Consider the following 13,214-nt stretch of genomic DNA (forward strand, 5'->3'; position numbering starts at 1 on the left):
AAGAATCCAAGTGCAACCGATTAGAACTAATAATAATCAGATGCATACAGATTAGAGATGCATGCGCCAACATCTCAGTGTTAGTAGCAAAAACAATGAGTCTTTCTGCAAGGAACAATATATTCTAAAATGAAATGGAGATCTTTTTTAAAGTTTAAAGCCTCATTCAATTTTATGTCTTATAAGGTTTATACCGAGTACAATAATGTATAACTGTATTAGTTCAAATGTGAACCTAAAAATTTAGAGCCAATATTGAAAGAGAAGCGTCTGGAAATTGTTATTGAATATGTTAATGCTGTAATGAAATGCTTCTAATCATGTGGTTATTAAATAATTAAAAAAAAATACTAGGAAGATAGCTCAGTTAATAAAGTATTTTCCATGCAAGTATGCAGACCTGAGTTAAACCCCCAGCATCCATAACAACAACAACAACAAAAGCCAGGTAAGGTATATGCTTCTTGCCCCACACTGTGGAGGCAAAGATAGGTCCCTGGGGCTCACTGACCAGCCAACCTACACAGAGAAAATCTTTCCAGAAAGACAAAGTGGACAGCTCCTGAGGGAAAACACTTGAGACAGACCTCTGGCTTCCACATGAACATGCACGCATGTGTACATGCTCCCCCTCCAACTGAAGGCTGCCAGGCAGTGTCCCAGAAAGGCAAAATTCCAGCTATGTGCATTTGCTGGGCAAGCATGTATCAGTGAGAGTCTCCAGAATAGGTATAAAAGTCCAGTAGGGAATTAAGACAAAATTAAGCAAAAAATAGTCCCTAAAACAGCCTAATAGGATTGTCATCCTGACTAGATTCCTTTAGCAGAGGGGCCCCGTGGCGATTATCAATGACCAGGAAAATGTGGCTTTCTATAAGGGAGACACTGTCTTGTATTTTGTTAATCTATGCTTATCAAAACGTCCATGTTCTCAACATTAAAGAAACATTTACACCTACCTGTGTCTTTCTGCCTTTTTGTGACAAGCACAGTTTGTTACCTTCTATCGGTGAGAAGTCATACTCCTTCTCCATTGATGGATAAGTCATAAAGTCTTCTTCTCAAATTACTTACCTAGAGCAAATTAAAAAGCATGATCTCTACTTTCATAAAACTCACCATCAAGGGGCAAAAATAAGCACTGTTGATTTTCATCCCATAAGAATACAAGAGCTCTCTGTCTGGTTAAAGACATAACCGCCAGGAGAGCTATTTGACCGCCCTGTGAGACATTAAGCAGTTTTGTATCTAAGACATTTTAGTGTAAAAGTCTATGTCAAATGTCTGTAAATCCTGATTCTCTGCTTGTCTTTGGAGCTACTTTTCAGCAGTGCTGGTTCCCTCATTTTGGAGTTGAAGAAACCTTTGCTACATGCTTTTTCTATATTTATATGTAAGTTGTGTTTTGCATTTTCAGTGTTCTTTGGCAAATCCATCAAGTAAAATGTAAAATATTTCTTGATCACATTCGCTGTACCAGACACATAGGAAAACAGAATTAAGAACTTTGAAAGTGGGGCTGAGAGATGGCTCAGTGCTTAAGAACACCTGCTGCTCTTGCAGGATTCCCAGCACCCACATGGCAACTAACAATCATCTATAATTCCAGTTCCAGGGGATCTGACACCCTCTTCTGACCTCTGCAGTGGACACTGCAGGAAACCACGATGCACTTACATACATGCAGGCAAGACACTCACACACATAAAAATAAAAAAATAAAACATGTTTTAAAAACTTTGAAAGAAAACATAGAAGTGACACAAGCTTGTTTACTTTTCATTTCAAAGTCAAGGAAATGGAAGAATGGTGGTTAATGTGTGATTATTGACAGAGTGGAATTGTGAAGGTTATAGGTGGTTGGCTGAAATTCTGAGCGATATGGTCATCTTTCTTTACAGATAGATTCTTACAGACCAAAGAAGGTGACTCTCCTTTGCCCTAAGTCCATGGCTCCTACATATTTTCAAAGTCAACTGTTCTCCACACAAGCACAGAGTTACCTTTATCTGAGAGAAAACCAGTAGTTTCACCATGTCCATTTTCTTCTGGGCCATATGGCTAGAAAGGGGCAAGTAGGCTAGAGAGAATAAGTTGCTTATGAAGAGGCAAAGACTACCCCTAAAATTCGTACAACAATATTCCTTTGTTTCTTCTTAAAGGTATAAGGTTGGGAAATACTTCTCCAATCTTCTAAAGCAACCTTGGGGCTCAAATTGCTTTAATGAAAGATCAGTGGACCAGCTTGTAAGTGATTCTAAAATTTTTCTAGCTTTTCCTTGCTCACACAGAAAAGTTCCATCAGAAACATATTCCTAAAAGAGGTTGACTTTAAAAGAATGAATTAACTCAAGAGGAAGTTCAGGTACTTAGGAAAACCTACTTCATCTCCAGATTCTTCTGTGCCCATCCTCCTCTTAGAAGATCTCAGGCAAGGACTACCAAGGACTGACCCTCCTTCCCGCCACGCCCCTAACATAGGTGGATGTTGACTTTTGTCTTCAACACCTTCCTACCTTCACTGTCAGGGCTTCCCACCACTATCTTGACACTCTTCCCTCTTGGAGATCAGTGACTTCACAAGAAAAACACATCTCCGTTAGTTATCACATTTGCTTAAACACCTCACCCTGAAGTGTAAATAGCTCTTGGGCTCCTCCTTTGCAGAGATATTTGCACCCCTCAGCTCCACAGCAGCCCTCTTGAACAGAGGAATTTCAGCTATCAGGACTAACCAGATAAGGTGGGTATTTTGGGAAGAAGGACTTCCCCCAAAGTCTGTTTCTCAAACCACATTGCTTTGGGACAGTTATGACAGTGATTTATTGATGTCAAAAAGGCGACTGCATTGTTTCTGCTATATAAAATGTCTATGTTTGCTTAGCTTAGCTGATTTCCTGGTATATCTTTAATACATTGACAGAACTTCCACAAAAGAATGTTTATTGTTTCCCCTTATTCTATATTGCTTACACTAAATTTCTCCCCTTTGGGAAGAAATTTTAAAACTATTTCACAGCTGCTTTGTAAAACAGCTGTATAAATTCAAGAAAGTAATAGGAAAAGCCAAAACATGTACCAGGACAAAGTAAGACCAAAGTTATGAAGCTCTAGCCTAAAGACAGTCAAAGTAAAATACACACATATGTGGAGTTCAGAATGCTCATGACTTAAGAATCTCATGGTACTTGAAAAGAGCAAAATAGTAATTCCAGCATTGAAAAATCATGAACTTTTCACACATAGTCCTCATATGTATAAGTATGCACATAACCACTTCCTGAACCTGTAAACTGAAGCTGCCTGAACGTGATAACAGAAAATATCCTCAGTCCAGAAACTAGTGAGTTCAATAGAATGTTTTTGTGAGAAGCCTTGCTGCAGCACCTTGTACATATCACACATCATTGATTCATAGCAATCCCAATTGGTTGTCTTGACCTACTCTATGCAACCTGGTTATGTACTTTATCATAAACAATGTGCACGTAATATGCCAGAGTTCCCAGTGGCTGACTGCATCCTAGTGTTTTCTATTCATTCCTGAGACAGGAGAATCACAAATGGAGTGTAGGAAATGCCACATTTGTCCTGCACAAACGTCTTTATCTTTATTTGCCCAATTGTTGGTTGTATTTTTTAGCTTACTAGCAGCCAAGGGTCATATTTCCACGAAGATAAATTTCATGTTGGATCCGCTGTGAGCTGATGTCAGTGCAAACTGGTGCCAGGACAGCTTCAAAATGATGGTGAGGAGAAAGTTTCTGTATTTTATTTCTGTATTATATTGTCCTGCTTTCCTGTGAAGAGAGCCAGGGAAGACTTGGGACTGGGGCTTATTTTTCCACCTTGCTCATCTCCTGACACTTGATAAATAGCTTCAGTCCTCCCTGTTGGCGGGACTTTGGTCTGATTATCCGTGAGATGTCCTCCAATGCTCAAGCTCTGGATTCCAGCACTCTAACCTGAGGTCCTAGTTTTGCTTATACTGGGGCGACCCAGGGTTGGAGCAGTGGTGTTGCAGGTGGAGTTGTACTGCCAGCCAAGGTCAGGCTCCCTGTGACCGCATTTCTGCTTCCTGTCCGTTATCAGCCTAGTTAACATGGGATGTGTGTCCACTCCATGTCCGCTGGAAGCCAAGTGGCATAGCTCAAAGATAACATTTTGCCCTGTCTTCCTCTCATTTCAGAGTGAATTCAAGTTTTCTGTATGGGTTAGTTCTGTTTGGAGTCTGGGGGGAATTCCAAAGCCAAGAATGTTCTGTTTGTGAAGTAATCCTAGTAACGTGTGGAATCTTCATCATTGACATTTTTTTCTCCCTTGCAAATCCTAAATGTTGAAGAAAGCTACAGGAAACTGCCAATTAGAATCAATTCTCTTTGAAACAGCAGCAGGAGATCAGTGAGAACTATATCCTTCAGCTGCTGTTATAATCGTTGGCAATAAAACTTAGAGAGTGCTTATGGGATACTCACCTCTCAGTCTTGAGAGATGCAGTTCTCTCAAACAAAGAGGTCCTATTTCAAGGGCTGGTTCACATGATGTTTTCAGTACAGAACATGAGCTCTAATTAAACGCATGGGATAAACAGAGATTCTGGGTTGAGCGCCACAACTCCTAACATGCAGTTTTTTACCTGTAGCAGTTGCATAACAAACAGTGAAACATATGATGGAGTAGGATAAACTACATTCTTTAGGCACAAAGCCTTTTGAGCTTTGTGAGCTTATTACACAAAGAGCTGACTCTTCATACCTGGATCAGCTCCTACCTCCCATTCCAATTATTCAATGAGTGTTCTCAGTATTACTAGTGTCCACTCTCTGCCAGACACCATTCCATGCACCAGACGGTACTTACGGACGCTGGGAACAAAAATGACTGAAACTCTTTGCTATACAATGAGGAGAAAGATGGAGAAACAGAGGGAGTACAGGAGAAAACAGGGTACAACTGTTAAGAAGAAAGTTTAAAGTCGAGAAAGTAGTCAGATAATGTCAAGGAAAGTGTGGTGGCAATTTTAGATTTTAGCTCTGAGAAAGTGTGGGAGTCAGGCCTGGAAGCTGGTGACGAAGTCCCAGGCAGAGGCTACAGCAAGTGCAAATGCCCTGAGTGATGCCAGGTTTGCTTCAAAGCAAATGACATATGACTTGTTGGCTCCTCTGTGATATGTGGGCATAGTCTAGAAAATACCCAGAGATACAAAAGCTTTTATGACATTCTCCCCACCCTCTGAATGACTGCTGAGCTTCAGTGTTTCTCCTAGAGACAGTCGTCAGGGCAGAAAGTTGGGGTGGCTTATGTTCATCTCTCTCTGGTATCTTCTAATTTATGCACAAACCAGGTTCTAAGAATGTTTGCAATGTAAATCTCTTAGTTAATGTGTAAGCATGTGTTTTTATATGTATATTTTATGGTGTCTTTTGTGGCACAGCACTTTGAAAGACTTTTTTGTGAAATGTAGCCTGTATCCAGAGGACAGGGTACATGGCTCAGAGATTAGTCACAAAGCAAGGGACCATGAAACCACCCCTTGATCAAGAAGCAGAACCCTGCTAGCACTGTTCATACCCCCTGTCCTTGACCATCAATGCTCTCTCCGTTGAGAAAGAAAAGCAATTTTCTGTCTCTAAGTAACAACCGAAGCCAAGTGTGATAGCTCTCACCTGTAACCCCAGCACTTAGAAGGCTGAGACAGGAAGACTACTGTGAGCTCCAGGCCATTCCGGGTAAAGTGAGACTGTATCATAGGCAAACAATCAAATGAACCAACACTATCCTATTTTTTTTCCTGTCTTTAATCACAGAAAGTTGCTAAACGGACCTCCATGTTGCCTCATCATACATCCCCATCAGCTGTCAATGACAGATCAGCCATACTCCATATAAACTCATCAATCCATTCAGCTAAATTATTTAAATGGTTTATTCATATTTATTGAGGAGTAATTTATATATGGTATAATGCATGGGTCTGAAGCACAGTTCATGACTTTCCACAATTGCATGTGTATTCATTGATTGAAACATTGGACATGTTCAATGTCTGTATGAGCTTTTGTTAGTGACTAGGTGGTTCTTCACAACGCATGCCTCCAGTACTCCCTTTGAACCAGGGAAAATTGAGACACATACAGCCAGTCATCCAAAGAAGTCCCGAAGCATGCGCATGGCCATGTGTCTAAACCATTTCTCCCTGTAGCCTGTTATCAGTGTCCCACCCCTTTCCCCTTCTCCTCCCTCCTTTTCCTTCTGTCTGTGAAATAATCTACTATGGATTGATGATAAGAATCAGTGTTCACTGAAAGATATGTCAAGACCACCACCATGGGAAGCCTTCAAAGCATACAAAGCCACATTAGCCTCCAGTGTAAAGGGAATGCCTGTCAGGGAGGCACAGCCCTGCGCAACCAACTCCCTTCTCTCATTTTCCATGAGTTTGCTCCCAATCTCACTGAAGGTTTACTTCCTCCTTCCTGAGTGACTGGAAATGTGGAACATTTATAGCATGTGAGTTTAGAAGGTGCAGGCAGCAGAACAATGGGTCAAGTTTCAGGCTAATACGTCCCCTTGGCGTTACATTAGGTAATCTGGGGCAGAATTTAGCTCTCTTGCATTCTTCTTCTTAAAAATTAATTAATGAATTAACTGGTTGGTTAATTTCTATTACTTCTATAAATTTCTCTGATCTAGAAGATGAACAACAGTGAGACATAAATACATTTGCCCTTTCTAGTTACAAGAAGCTGATAGAGAAAAAAAGTCTGTATTTCATATTTTTCAGTCATTCGAACAAAATCTGCATTTACATATGTCAATGCTCAGTACCTAGTTGCTAATAAAGATGTTTACAAATGAGTCAGAATTCATGACATCATATAATTAAGCTTCATGCTATAATTATACTTAGACATTAACTGCATATTTTCCATACCCATCAACCTTAGCTTATACAATGATAATAAACATCAAAGAAAACAAACAAAACACAATTTTCGGCTCTTTCCGTGGTGCTTAAGTTTCGCTCAGATTTTCTTGTTTTTGCCCTCTAATTTTCTTGACGTGGTTAAGGCAAACTGAATAGAAGATATCTATTTTTACCTACAGGCCTGTATAAAGCCACTGTAACAAGAAAATAAAAGTAAAATACAGTTTTCAAAGCAGGCATGTGTTACAGTTATGCACAATAAAATTCCTATTAGATAATGACGTTCAAAAGCCACAGAGGCCATCACATGCATATGCAGTCTATCCGTGGCCTAAATAGTGTGTAAAATCTGTGACGAAACACACTTGAGAAGCAGTGAGTCTACATTTTTCACCTGAGATCATTTGATGTCAGGGTATTTCTTTATAACAAATGTCTTTAAAAAACCAGGAAAATAGAAATAAAAGACCAAAGTCTCAAGCTTTGGAAATGAAGTGTGAATGTGGCCTTTCAAGTGCATGCCGAGTAAAGAGCTGCTTCCCCTTTCCAGGGTTCACACGAATCCCAGTGGACCTTGTGCAGATGCACACTGATTCAATAGTGTGGTGTAGTTCCCGAAAATGTGTTTCTAACAAGCTTCCAGGGCAAGTTGAAGCTGCTGGATTGTGGCTTACACACTGAAAAGCAAAGAGTTAAAGAAACTTATCTCCAAGTGCTAGAAGTTTCCAGGTTGCAGCCTCTACTGGGAGGGAGAACGCTGAAGAGGATGGGAGGGTTGGTTGGAGGGAATGAAGGTAAATTGCTTTTTGTTTCCTGTAGTCCTCCTGCAGCCTTTCATGGGAACGTGAACTCAAGGTATGGGATTCGTGTCTTTTAAGCACCGTCTCTCTGACATAACGTGTCCCAAGTGAATTTTCAAAGACTTGCCCATGGTTTTGCTCTCTTGACTCTCATGGAAATTAACTATGGTGTTGCTCGTCTATACTGTGAAAAAAAGCACCTCTCTTCATTTTTGTGGGAACCTGCATCCCATAATAACAGTGGCTCTCAGTGGGAGCAACTTGAAAGCAAATTAACCCTTTAAATTACAGGGAGCAGACAGTAGTAAACTCAGGCTGACCTGAAGTAGCATTCCTTTCTCCTTTTCATGAGATACTGAGCTTTTAAGGCAATGAAATGTTTGTTGGGAGGTGAAGTCCATGGGGTCTTACTACTTGCAGACTTAGGTTTCTCCTGGTGACTGTCCTGGCTGAACAGCTAAGATTAAAAGGTATGGGAAAGGATTCTGTCAATTAGTGGATAAGAAGATTAACCATGTGAAAAGAAAAGGAAGTGACTTCTACTTCTTAGTGAGAAAGTCGAGATCAGAGAAGTTAGAACCACTTCTTGTAGTTCTGTCTTAACTAAACAGCAGAGCTTGGGAAGGTGAACTCATCTCTCTTATTCTGGAAATAATGGAGCTGTTTCCCAGGGTCCTGGATTGAAGGCTTTATGTTAATTTGCAGGCTGAGTGGCTCTTTGAATCTGTGCCTGGCACTCAGGATCTCAGATGTGAATTGTTGTATAAATGAATGAGCATATTCATACCACCTAAATCCATAGGTCCAGCAAGAAGCCAGAGTTGCTTTCAACAATGGTATGCAAAAATAAAAAATAAAAAAATAATGGTATGCAATTCCAAAAGAAGTGCACATGTTGCAAATTTTGTGTGCATGGAATTTACAGCTGAAACAGGTAATGACATACATGCCCTGGAGTTTCCCGTCCTCTTTAAAAACACTTTTGATGACATATCTCTCTCAGAAGAATGCCAGTGTGGTCTGGACCCAACAAGGACAACTTTCAACTGAACACATACTCAACCAGATGGACAAAAACACACAGACACAGACACACAGACACACACACACAGACACACAGACAAACAGACACACAGACACAGACACACAGACATACACACACAGACACAGACAGACACACAGACACACACACAGACACACAGACACACACACACACACACACGCACACACACACACACGATGGTTCTATGACTCGGAAGTATTAGAAAACATAGTATGGAATGTGTCTACTCTAGTGGAGGTCATCACCCCTGATTTGTGGACTCTGGTCTGGGTTTCTCTCCTTGGAATCTCTACTAACAATTGATATCCCTGACCTTGATGATCAAAGGAAATAAAATTGCTGGGCAATTAAGCAAGGAAGAAATACATCCATGCACAAACGTGTATGGGTAACAATACATGAACCTATACACAGAAGCAACAAAAAAGTACACATAGAAGAATAAGTTGAAGTTTTCTGATCATAATATTACAAATCTTCTGTTTCTGTTTACATTTTTCCTACTCATTAAAGAAATGAGTTCAAAATATTTACATGAAAATAAACTATCTTAAAAATCTTGATGTTATTTCTTAAATAAGTAGTATAAGTGTCTTAAAACAAAAGAACTAGATGTTTGACTTTTTCATTTGTAGAATAAAAATAAATTTTATGGATTTACCTTCTCCTATTGTTTATTACTTTAGCTAACTTTTACTTTCAAATTGTGACATAAAGGAAAGAAAGGCAAAAAACACATGCTCAGGAAACCACAAAACTAGGATTAATTAGAGAACGGCTAATACTTCATTTAAGGGAAAACCCAAAGTATTAAAGATCTCTGCTGCTGTCCTGGTGGCAGCCAATCTAAACAAACAGATGCTCCATTGCATTGACACAAACACATCTTGGAAATCCCATTACGACTGTCTTCTCGGGATGGGGCATCTCACTGTTTCTTTTATATCCCTGTACTTTCTGTTCTTCTCACAGGAATATATTATAGTGGTTTGCTTTTTCATTAATTTGAGGCTAGGAATGTCAGAAACAGTAAACTGTTACTAAAATCAACATCTATCAGCCATGTGCCTCATGGACATTCTAGATGTTAGGTTACCCATAGAGAACAACTCAAGACCAAAATTACCTGTTTATTGGTTAGTGTGGAAGTCTGATAAGTGTAAAGCTAGAGATTGTCCCAGAAAACCAAAGACTAGAACTTTCCTGACAGGGATGGAGATGCAGTTAATCTTTTTTGCTTGTCTTGATAGACAGGGCATCTCGCCTCCTTTCCTATCTTCTGATTTGAATGAGCCTTCTGAAGAGTTTCCCACCATGGTCACTTTCCCAGGAGTTTCAAGTGGCATTTCTATCACCTCGATGGGGCATGGTGGTCTATTTATTTTGATAAACCTGTCACTGGGGCAATAAAAGTGATCATACATGCTGGGATTTTCTCTTCACCAGGCCACCAGCTCTTCCCTTATAGACTCCAGTTCTTTGGCTTCAGGACATATGTTTCCTAGCTTTTCTCTTATAAATATCACAAAAATAATACTCTATAGATATTGAGGGTTTTTAAAGAAGTGTCTTAGAACAGGAGTGGAAAGATAACTTTACTTTGGCTTAAATATCAGTCTTCTATAGGACAGACTATTCTGAGGTCTTCCAATAATCTCTCCTAATCTCTTAAAGTCATGCTGATTAAATAGAACCTAGGCCAGATGTTGTTCACAATGTAATTGCAGCTTCAAGTCTCTGGGAAAAGTAGTGCTTTTAATTGCACTGAGAAAATCACCTGCAAAGGGTTTTAGGTAAACTGCTTTGAAGTAAGGGGCTCCTGTATTCTTCCCACCTCTGGAGGGGATGAAAGACTGAGCTCAGTGCATAAGCTAGAGAGGAGAATGGGGAACACTCAGTGGAAACTGACCTGAGCCCCAGAAACAAGGACTGGAGGACTCATCCTGGCTTGCAAAATCAAGCCAATTCCTTAGGGCAGTCTGGAAGAGTAAAGTTAGAAATGCAGCTGGACTTCCAATCTAATTGGTACAATTCAAGGACTATGATAACCTTCATCTTAGATTTCCAAGAGTCACCTGCTATCCAACTCTGGGTTGGGGAAGAGCTGACAAAAAAGAATCAAGAAAGAGAGCTACTGTGGTAAAGCTGAATATGATGAGAAGCTTTTCCTGTGAAGGCATCCAGTGAAAGGAGAGAGCTCAAACATGGCATGATGTGCACCGCTTTGATTGGATACATCTGAAGTGTCATCAAATATTAAATGTACAATAAACAATTTCTCTAAAAATAACTTCTAAAAATGGGCTTTAGTTTGCCAGCAAATACAAGGGAGTCGTTTTGGGGCTAGGGGTTTAGTTCACGGGTAGAGCATTTGCCTAGCATGCACAAGGCCGTGAATTCAATCCTCAGCACAGGAAAAGAAGTTGCAGAAAGGGTAAATGATTCCAAAGTCCTGCTGCCTTTTTAAAACAGCATTTACACTGAAGTCTTCTGAGACAAAAGCAGGTGGGCTGAGTTTGGGCCTTACAGCAGACTCTCATCAAGAGAGCATAAAAACTTACAGTATTAGTAATTTCAGGAAAAATCACTAATTAATTTTAGGTGCACTTTCAAAACTAGATGTTTTGGAATATTTACTTATCCTCCAATGTCTAAGAATACAGTTTCTAGACATACATTGTTCTTCAAAATTATTTAGTGATGTGTATGATAATGTATGCCGGGGAGCAAAGTTTCCCTTTGAAAAGTATCATTATCATTTCTTTTTCTTCTGGTATCCCCAAATTATTTTTCCCTGCTATAGATAAGCCTTACTATACAAGTTACAACATAAGAAGAGATCATCTGGTCCAGTGGGTCCTAAAACTCATCTTCACCTTGCAATTAAGGGAATTTCAGAGCTTTTAGCGTCTATGCCACATGCCATACATTATGATTAGTTGGCCTGAATTTGGCTTGAACTTTGGAATTTTGAAAGATAACTTGGTAATCCAATATTCAAATAAGCTTGAAGTCATCCACCTAGACCCTTTGGATGTGTGGCTGAGGCTGAAAGTGTTTGAAGGTGTGGCATAGTGACAAGCTTTCTCAAGCAGGGTTTGAAAATCTCTGCTCTTCCTCTGAACCTTGTGAGGTACCAAATAGGTTCTCTGATAACATCTTTTTGGGAACGAATGTATAAACCACAAGGTTGAGTGAGAAGTGATGGTCTTAATGGATGAATCAATCAATCAATCAACCCAGAATCAAGAGTGCTGGTTCAGGTCCACCTTCGCCACCCACTGATTATGAATCACTGCTCATCACTTACCTCACCAGGGCTCAGTTTCCTCTTCTGTGAAAACTGGTTCACCACATCTTCAGTGAGATGCCTTATGTGCTCACATTCCAAGACCCCATAGCCAGAAAATCTCTGAGATCCCTTTTATTTTAGGATTCCATGAGTCAAAGGGAACCGATGATCTTATCTTACCCAAGACTACACTGGGGGGGGGGTGCTTAATTGGTCTAATTTAAAAATGAATCATCATTAGGCCTCTAGGCAATGTAGCTGCAGACTGTGATTCTTCTCTCTAGTGGTTAAGACTCATTTTACTCCTAAAAGCTTTTTAAAATATTATCTTCCTTACTGTTGGGAATAAAGACAGCGGAGCCTCAGACAGGCTGATTCATAGCTACTGTTTCTCAGGCTCATAACTACAGACGACAATCAACACAGGCCTTCCTTGCCTTCAGCTTTCCTTCTGCCAGCAGACTGTCTGGACCTTGCCCTGACAGTCTCTGGGCATTCATGAATGCGGCATTCACTCCACGGGATATCAGCAGTGACTAACCCAGAGAATATTTGTGCTGCCTGCAGTCAGAGTCAATGTCCTCTTATGCCATCTACCCTTTTCCCTCATGTTAGCCTGGAAGTGAGGCCATCACATAAAATGCAGAATGACCAAAAAGAATTCACTGAGGAAGGGAGTATGAATGTGCCCTGGGTCCTCAGCACTGTCCATGGAGTCAAGCTGATAAATGGAGTGGTTTAGAGAGTTGTGTTTCCTCGAAGCTAATCTGCTAATGCAGCCTTGCAAATCACTAAAATACCTGTAAGTTAATTATTTCTTTAGGGAGTGAAGAATTGCTTCAGATTATCTATTGATGATAGGTCATGAGAAAATCTCATCCTGCAGATTATTTTGTTAATAAAGTTTCATTGAAACACAGCCATGCTCATTTATCTACAGCACTTTTCTTTCTAAAATAGTAGTACTGACAAGATATAATCGACTGTTTAAAATGCAGAGTCTAGGGCTGGAGAGATGGCTCGAGAGTTAAGAACACTGACTGCTCTTGCAGGGGACCTGGGTTCAGTTCCCAACACCCACATGGCAGCTAACTACTGTTCATAACTCCAGTTCCAGGGGATCTGATGCCC

Source organism: Nannospalax galili, unplaced genomic scaffold (assembly GCF_000622305.1).
Source record: "Nannospalax galili isolate Female #2095 unplaced genomic scaffold, S.galili_v1.0 scaffold151, whole genome shotgun sequence".
Lineage (NCBI taxonomy): Eukaryota > Metazoa > Chordata > Mammalia > Rodentia > Spalacidae > Nannospalax > Nannospalax galili.